Here is a 7,878-nt window from a genome sequence, read left to right as displayed (position 1 = left end):
GAGTACTGCTCTAAATATACTTCTGTGTATACCTTTGCAACCGCACACCTGTCTAAGAATCATAAAAGGCGGGTCACTATTAATAATTTGCGCCAAACGCCACGAGTAAATATTCGCGTATTTTCTTTGGACTAATGTATTAAATAGGTGTGATAGTTTCAATGAAATAAAATAAATAAAACGTTCTTATCGCCTTTATTTTATTTCGACGTTTAAAAAGTCATTGTAAACATTACATATATTGTATCTAGCCCAGTTACACTAAAGTAGTGAAACGGAAATTAAGTGTTAAGATTGACACTGAATTGCAACGTACTACTACGTGAAAGTCCAAGTAATTTTTTTTACATTTCATGCATTCTTATGTCAGAATAGTTCAATCAAACGCTCAGCTGCCTCCATAAACCCCAATTGCGAAATTGCGAAATGGCGGAATTGACAAAGACAGCCGCCATCTGGGGCCCGCTTCAGATTTTCAAATATTAATATCTAGAATTCAGATAAGCCAATTTTCAAACAACTTATATAGTAAGCATCAAATTGTTAAGATGAATACTTTTGCTCAGTAATATATAACAAAATATTGATCATTAGAGAGTTATAGATAAAAGACTTTTGGCCCCTCTTAGCCCCTTATTTGAAGGGTCAGCCCTATTTTTTTTGACATTAAATGAAAGGTCTTGTGATGTTGCACATTTTGTCTTCAATATGTTTTAACAAATTATGAACAGGTGTGAAGATATGAGACAAAATGCGTCAAATTTTGTGAGATATTTCTGAGACATTTTTTCGGCCCTACCGAACTCCGGTGCCTTTTGCGCTAGAAAGATTTGGAGACCCAATTACAACTCAGTAAACCTTCCTCTATTTTCCCTGAAAATCTCAAGTCCATATCTTAAGTCGTTTCGGAGGAGTTTCCCGGACAAGCCGACCCTCTGAAAATCAGAAAATCGTCCATATCTCACGACCGGAAGTGAGATAATCAAAAAGGAAAAAAACCTATCAAGATCAATTGAATATCTTTCAGATCTGAAAGTTTGGTAGAAATCGGACTAGCCATCTCTGAGAAATCGCTTGCACAAAATCGGTTGGAAGAATAATAATAATAATAATAATAATAATAATAATAATAGGGAAAAAGAAACCGAAGAATAACAAGAAGGTCTTCCGTTGGAGACGAAAGACCTTAATAATAATAAGAAACAGAGTAAAAACAATATGTTCCCCAACTTCGTTTGGGGAACATAAAAATAGTGTGAAATGTAATACTCTTGCTTTTCATAATTTATACATTAAAAAAGAGAATTTACATTATGCACTATAATCATACTTTTATTATTTTTTTTTACATAAGTATACATGTAAGTCAACATTTTAAACTGTTTCAGCTATTTACAGATCAACCTGTACCTAGTTGGTTATGCAGCAATTGTTTTTCCTGATAATTTAGAAGTACTTGCTTAGATGTGTTCGTAGTTTTATCCAATCAATAGATAATTTTCAGTAGACCCAAATTAACAAGAGTTATTTCCCGTCGGCCGCCATATTGGGGTCAACATGCTCATATTCATTCGTAATTCAACCAACTTAAATTTTTTATACTGTTAATTGTGGGCTGAGAAGCATTGTTTTTCTGAAAAATATACATTCGTTAGAACCTTCTTTATTTCATAATATTAACTCCATAAAGATCTCCCCTAAAATTCGTCTGCTACACACTCTCATATTTGGTAGGACATTTAAGAGGGAAAATTACCAGATTGACCAACAAGATGGCGACCGACAGGGAAAATAATCTCTTGTTTATATGGTTTTTCTTAAAATTGTCTGTAACACTTGTATTTGTAAATGAATAAAATAAAAATAACTTTCATTTGTCACATTTAATTGACTGTCAAATCGTTCACAAATAAGGATTCATGATCTGATCAATATTATGTAGAGTGATGAGAACATTATAAGATTGACGGACACATGGTTTTAACATCTAAATGGTTATTTAACAATAAGTTTGATACACATTTATGCTCTTGAATCGAAGATTAAGGGGATATAAAGTTTTTGCCTTATCCGTCCGTCTGTCTGTTTAACTGTTTGCATGTTTATATGTTTGTTTCTTGGTCCGCAAAAACCTTTACCCTGTCCATTACTTTTGAATGGGCAGTGCAATGGCTTTCCTTTTTCACGGGTGTATTTCTTAAAACAAGTCCGTTCTTTGGATACCAACAATTTTAACTTTTTGACCTTAGAGGTTGACCCACTTTTAAAAAACGTTATCCTGGAGCATAACTTTTGAACCATTCCTTCTTGGGCTTTAATATTTCACAGGTGTATTCCTTGTGAGAAGAGCTGACATTGGATACCAACAATTTTAAGCTTTTGACCCTGACCTTGGAGTTTAACTTGCATTTGACAAATTTCAATGCTAGGGATTAGCTGCCATAAAGGAGACTGAGTGTTTTACAACCAAATCTTGTTTCAGAGTAGTTATATAAAATACTCCCGAGAACTACAAATGAATCAAAATGGTTCAGAAAATGAAATCTGATTCAGAATCAAGTGACTCTTTGCACTACTGATCATGATGAAATCTTTCTTTTATCGGATATATTTATTTATTCAGGGAAAATGACGCCATTTGCAACTTATAGTGAAAATAAGTGAAATTTTTACTAGTTTTTTTTTTCTTTTGTAATTCACTTTCTGTTTGGTAATTCACTATCTGTTTGCAACTTTATTTTCCGAAGAATAATCTTGAAATTGTTACTTTTGATTTGATATGTCGTTAAATACCCTTTTCTCATTATACACAGTTCTCATTTCAAATGACAATTATTGAAAATAGACAAATAATAAAAAAAAAATTCAAAATCATGATAAATGATTATTAATTCTAGGTATCTGATTAGGCATCAAAGCAAATGATAATACCAGTAATTAATTTGCCTTGATATTGACAATTACAATCATCATTGCATTTTGTTATAGCCTTATAAATACCATTCTATATAAGAGTTGTTGCTAACAGCAAGGTAAGGAAGAAGGGAAGAGTATGTTTTGTAATAAATATTTTTTGTGATACAATAGATATATAAATGATTTTGATCTTTCTCAGCTTGATGTTTTATATTTATCGAAGAACCCATACTTTTCCATATAAAATTATTGATAATAGAGCGTGTATTGATTAAATTGGTCAATCTTAAGTGAGCAGTGAAGGGTAAAACAAAACAGTTATAGACTGGGATTCGGACAACATATGATTTGTTGGACCTGAAGGTGAAAATGTTGCCCTTGACCTGCGGCCTCGGGTAACATTTCCAACTTCAGGTCCAACAAATCATATGTTGCCCTCATACCCATTCAATAACTGTATAATAAAAATCTTTGAATTTTGCATCAAATGATATCAGATGTAATAGTCAAATCTCACAAGAAAAAGAATAAATGTGAATTTTAATTTTTTTATCTATTTTTTGTAAAATTGAATCTGTCTTGAAAAAACATCAATATTATCTGAAATAAGGAAAATTTAAATGTAATTCTTTAAAAATTATGTTTCAATAATTTTACAACTTTGTTAATGTAAAGTCACATTTTCTCTGAATTCAAAACAAAAAAGGAAAATTTTCATTGATGCATATATCACATTAATATTAATGGGATATTTAAAATTTTTAATATTGTTGAGGGAAGTCTGAGGTGTTAAATTTGTTTAAAAAATATATATTGAGACCCATATTTTATATTACGTGCATATAATAACGAATAATATTCTCCGAGTAAAAGTATATGATGCTAAAGTTCCAAGATATTAAATCTAATGAATAAACATATTTCAATACCCTTCCACCACAATGCATTTTCCGTCATGAATCTGGTTTCTTTGTAAATTTGTGCAGTTTTTAATGAATGCTGAACATTTTACATTGTTATAAAAATTTGTTTCAAATTAATAGTTTTGAAATAATTGGTTTAACCTAAACTTTGCTAAAAACTGACAAGTGGCATACCTTAAATCAATTTCACGTTTGCTTAGTAGAAAAACATAGTGAATATAAAAATTTTAAACTGAGAATCTACAGTGTATGTACAGAAAAAAATGTATGAAGCACATTTTGAACGGTGGTTGATTTTCATTTCGCACCTTCATATGCATTTATCATACTTACATGTACATGTACCTGTTGTGTTTAATACCTTTGTTTTTTTTTTTTTCTTTTTTGTTTTGTTTTTTGTTGTTTTTTTTTTTGTCCTTAATACTGTGCATTGCATTGCCTTTGTTGTTATCATCACAGTCATTTTAATTATAAATAGAGGAGGCAGAGAGGCAAAGCTGATATCCGAAAGAATTTTTTTTCTTGTTGTTGGTTAGTTTTAAACGTTATCACAGTGATCTACTGAAAATTATTCATTATTCTGTTACAGTGTGAGAGGATATCAAATTGATATCATTTTCCAGTGTGACAAATATCAGAATTGCAGTAAAACTAGTGATTTTCCTTCCCATAACGGAGAGTGTTGTAAAAATTTTCCTTGGCCTGTTAGAAGAGAGATATAAGTAAATAACCATTCTGACAAAGAATACATGTACAACTTCAAAAATTCAACAAATAATTTGCTTAAATCCATGTTTACCATGTTTCCAATCTCAAATTACGTAGCTATGACGTCTCGACCGCTCAACTATGACGTGATGTAGCCTATAGCTATATTACAAAAAGACAGCTGAACTAATGAAAAATCAAAGAAAATATAATACACACGTGCTTCTCACTTGTGATCTGATCAAAAAATCTTATCACACTTGTGAAATAAATCCCATATTCAACGACAAAACATTGCATACCCTCTATTGAATTTTTTAGTAAAAAAAAAGCTTTAATTCATAAATTTGAAATTTCCATGTTGTGTTCTTTATTCTACATGAAGGATATGGAAATAACGAACTGTATTCAATCTCAACGTCCATTAAACAATATACAAAATAAGAGCAGAGCAAACACGGACCTCCGAAACATCAGAGGTGGGATCAGGTGCCATGGAGGAGTGAGCATCCCCTGCCGACCATATATTTTGCAAACTTGTATTTAAAGTGGCATATATGCAAGATCGGCAGAGTGCTAATTGTAATTTTATATTATAATAATTTGTTCATATAAAGATATTTACAAATGTCACTATAAATAAATAAATAAATGACTTACTTACTTATGAAAACATTTATCTATTCCCCAGTAAAAAAAATCCTACAAGACTTATTAATTAATCAACTTAATATCATTAAACACACTAAATTCTGAGAAAAAAAAATTTAAAATAATTATCTACAACAATTTCAAGTTCTCGAAACATTTTATTCAGTGAATATTGCAGTACTAGTCAGATATGATATTGAACTTTATTTTTATTAGATATCATGAATTCCCTCTTTTTAGTTTGTCTACAGGAAGTATAAAATAGGGAAGATATGTTTAAAGATTAAAGTGCAAAATAATTCCTGAGTTACTGTTTTCTACAAGTTCTATGCTTTTTTAAATAGTTGAACACATGTATTTCAATTCTTTTCTGCGTTACATGCATATGAAACTTATAAGAGAATAATTAACAGAAATGAAAAACATCGATAATGAAAAAACCATAGGTTTCCATGGGTTAAATTGCGGCTTGAATTACGAAAACAGTATTTTCAAAGTGAGTTCAAAAGAAAATTTAAACCTGACATGAGCAATTGTCATCAAATATTTATTGCATGGACCCTGGGGTCGACGCAGAAAATATATGAGCGAACTTAAACCGGATGTCGTATGCAGGTATCAAGCTACACATGCGCCAGAACGCTAGAGAGTTGGCCTAAGACAATTTGTATGTAGAATAACTCGCTCTATTCGATTTTTTCTTCCAGATGTGGTGAGCTAATACATTTACCACTTAAATGTACGTGACGATGTTTGTAAAAGATGAATCATGGGAACTGTTTTGTCATCTAGCATGATTGAACTTTTTTCTTTAACAGAAGTCAGAATTTTTAAAATCTTTTAGAATGCAAAAATTTTCTTAAGAGAACTGAAACCGAATTACATACAAATATTTGCTTAATAATAAAGAAATTAAAATTGTACCTCGAAAGAAATAAGAGTCATTTATCTTTTCCCGTCAGATATATTTAATATGTAGATGAACAGAATTAAACAAATTCAGTTTCAAAGTGAAACTCAGCATTTCCTCATTTGCATTTGGCTATGTTTGACTTAAATCAGTTCAGGAAATTGAATTATTACGATGGAAGTAGGTTGTTTTCATTTCATATATAATTAGTTATACAATCGTTTATTTTTACTTCAAGTGCCAATCCCCATTTTTCTGCCAGATTCTACTCTGCACTGTTTTTTGCCAAAAAAGATATAAACAAATATTTGAATTCGAAAGAGCATTTATTACAGATGCCAATGAAAGATACAACAGTATTGTTTGATATTAAATATTTGTTACACCTGTCACAATCAAAAAAAAAAAAAATTAAAAACAACCCAAAAGGTACATATAATAAAAAATGAAATTCATATCTTAAATTTGCCCTATTTTAATATAGAACAATTATGCATATAGAACTCTATAAATATGTACACATTAAAACACACATCACTAAAAATAGCAAAAAAGATGGGACTTGATTAAAAAACATGCCCATACTTAAAATAAAATGGCCAAAGACTTGGGACTAGCATGAATAAAACAAGATCGGCACTAACTTTATAAAACTTCCTAAAAGGTATTGTAAAGAAAGAACTAGTAACAATTTATGATTGGCAGTTCGTTATATTTCTTTCTGCAAAAATCTATAATCCTACACTATATCAGTTTGTTATCTAATCCTATTGTCATAGAAATAAAAAAAAACGTGCTCCTGAGATTTTTTTATTTAAAGCTTTTTCACAATAAAACTAAGTTAAGAAGTCATGTAAAAAATTTTGCTTTTGAATTTTTGACATATTTGTAAAACAAATGCTCTGTTCAATAGATTTATAGGAAAATTGCATCTTGATGCATTTTAATTCTGAATGAGCTATTTTAATAAAAAAAAAAAAAAAGGATAAACTGCTAATACATGCGCGAGTATATTAAAAATTAAATTTTAATTTCGCTAATTGAGTAAAACCTAAAACCTTCCGCTTTTCAATGATAAACATCTGGGTAAACTCTTAAATATGGATACACAGGGTTTCCAATTGAGTTTCAAACACATAATTTTCAGCAAAATTCACCTTGTTGATATGCAGTTTGTAAACATTCTTCTTTTTATTCATACGCTAGTTCCATGTTTTCGAACTGATATAACTGAAACTTGCTAAAAAGTAAGAATATTAATAGGAATATACTATAATGATTGCAAATAAAAGGAAATAATTGCTTAAATGTTTTTCGTTATTTCCAGCTCATATAATGGAAAAATTACGAAATACTGTAAAAATTCTTATTTAGTAAACAATACCTGTAAAGGTGAGTCAAAGATTTCTTCCTTTTAAGTCAGAATAATTTAGATATTTTCAAGAGAAAACTATATTGTAAAAGAGCATCACTTATATGAAGGTATAATACTGTTTCTTAGTGTACCCTTCCGGATGCTCTGAGTGCATTTTCAAGCTTGCAGGGGGATTGGCGTTAAGAATTGGATGTGATGTTGCCTGTACGTGCCCAGACTGTTAACATATGTTCAACTGTGAGCACAATATAAGTACAAGTCTCCAACTATATACACGATGATAAAAATATATCCCTAAGGAGAGTTGATATACTATTTTTACCCTTGTGTTTCCGTTCGAGTGTGTCTTTCTGTAACAAATAATTGTCGCATTATCTCAGCATCCTCCCTATCAC

This window comes from Saccostrea cucullata, unplaced genomic scaffold, assembly GCF_032062105.1.
Source record: "Saccostrea cucullata isolate Sc308-1 unplaced genomic scaffold, CSIRO_AGI_Scuc_v1 ctg3965, whole genome shotgun sequence".
Lineage (NCBI taxonomy): Eukaryota > Metazoa > Mollusca > Bivalvia > Ostreida > Ostreidae > Saccostrea > Saccostrea cuccullata.
The sequence above is the reverse complement of the archived record's forward strand: the minus strand, read 5'-3'. Positions refer to the sequence as shown.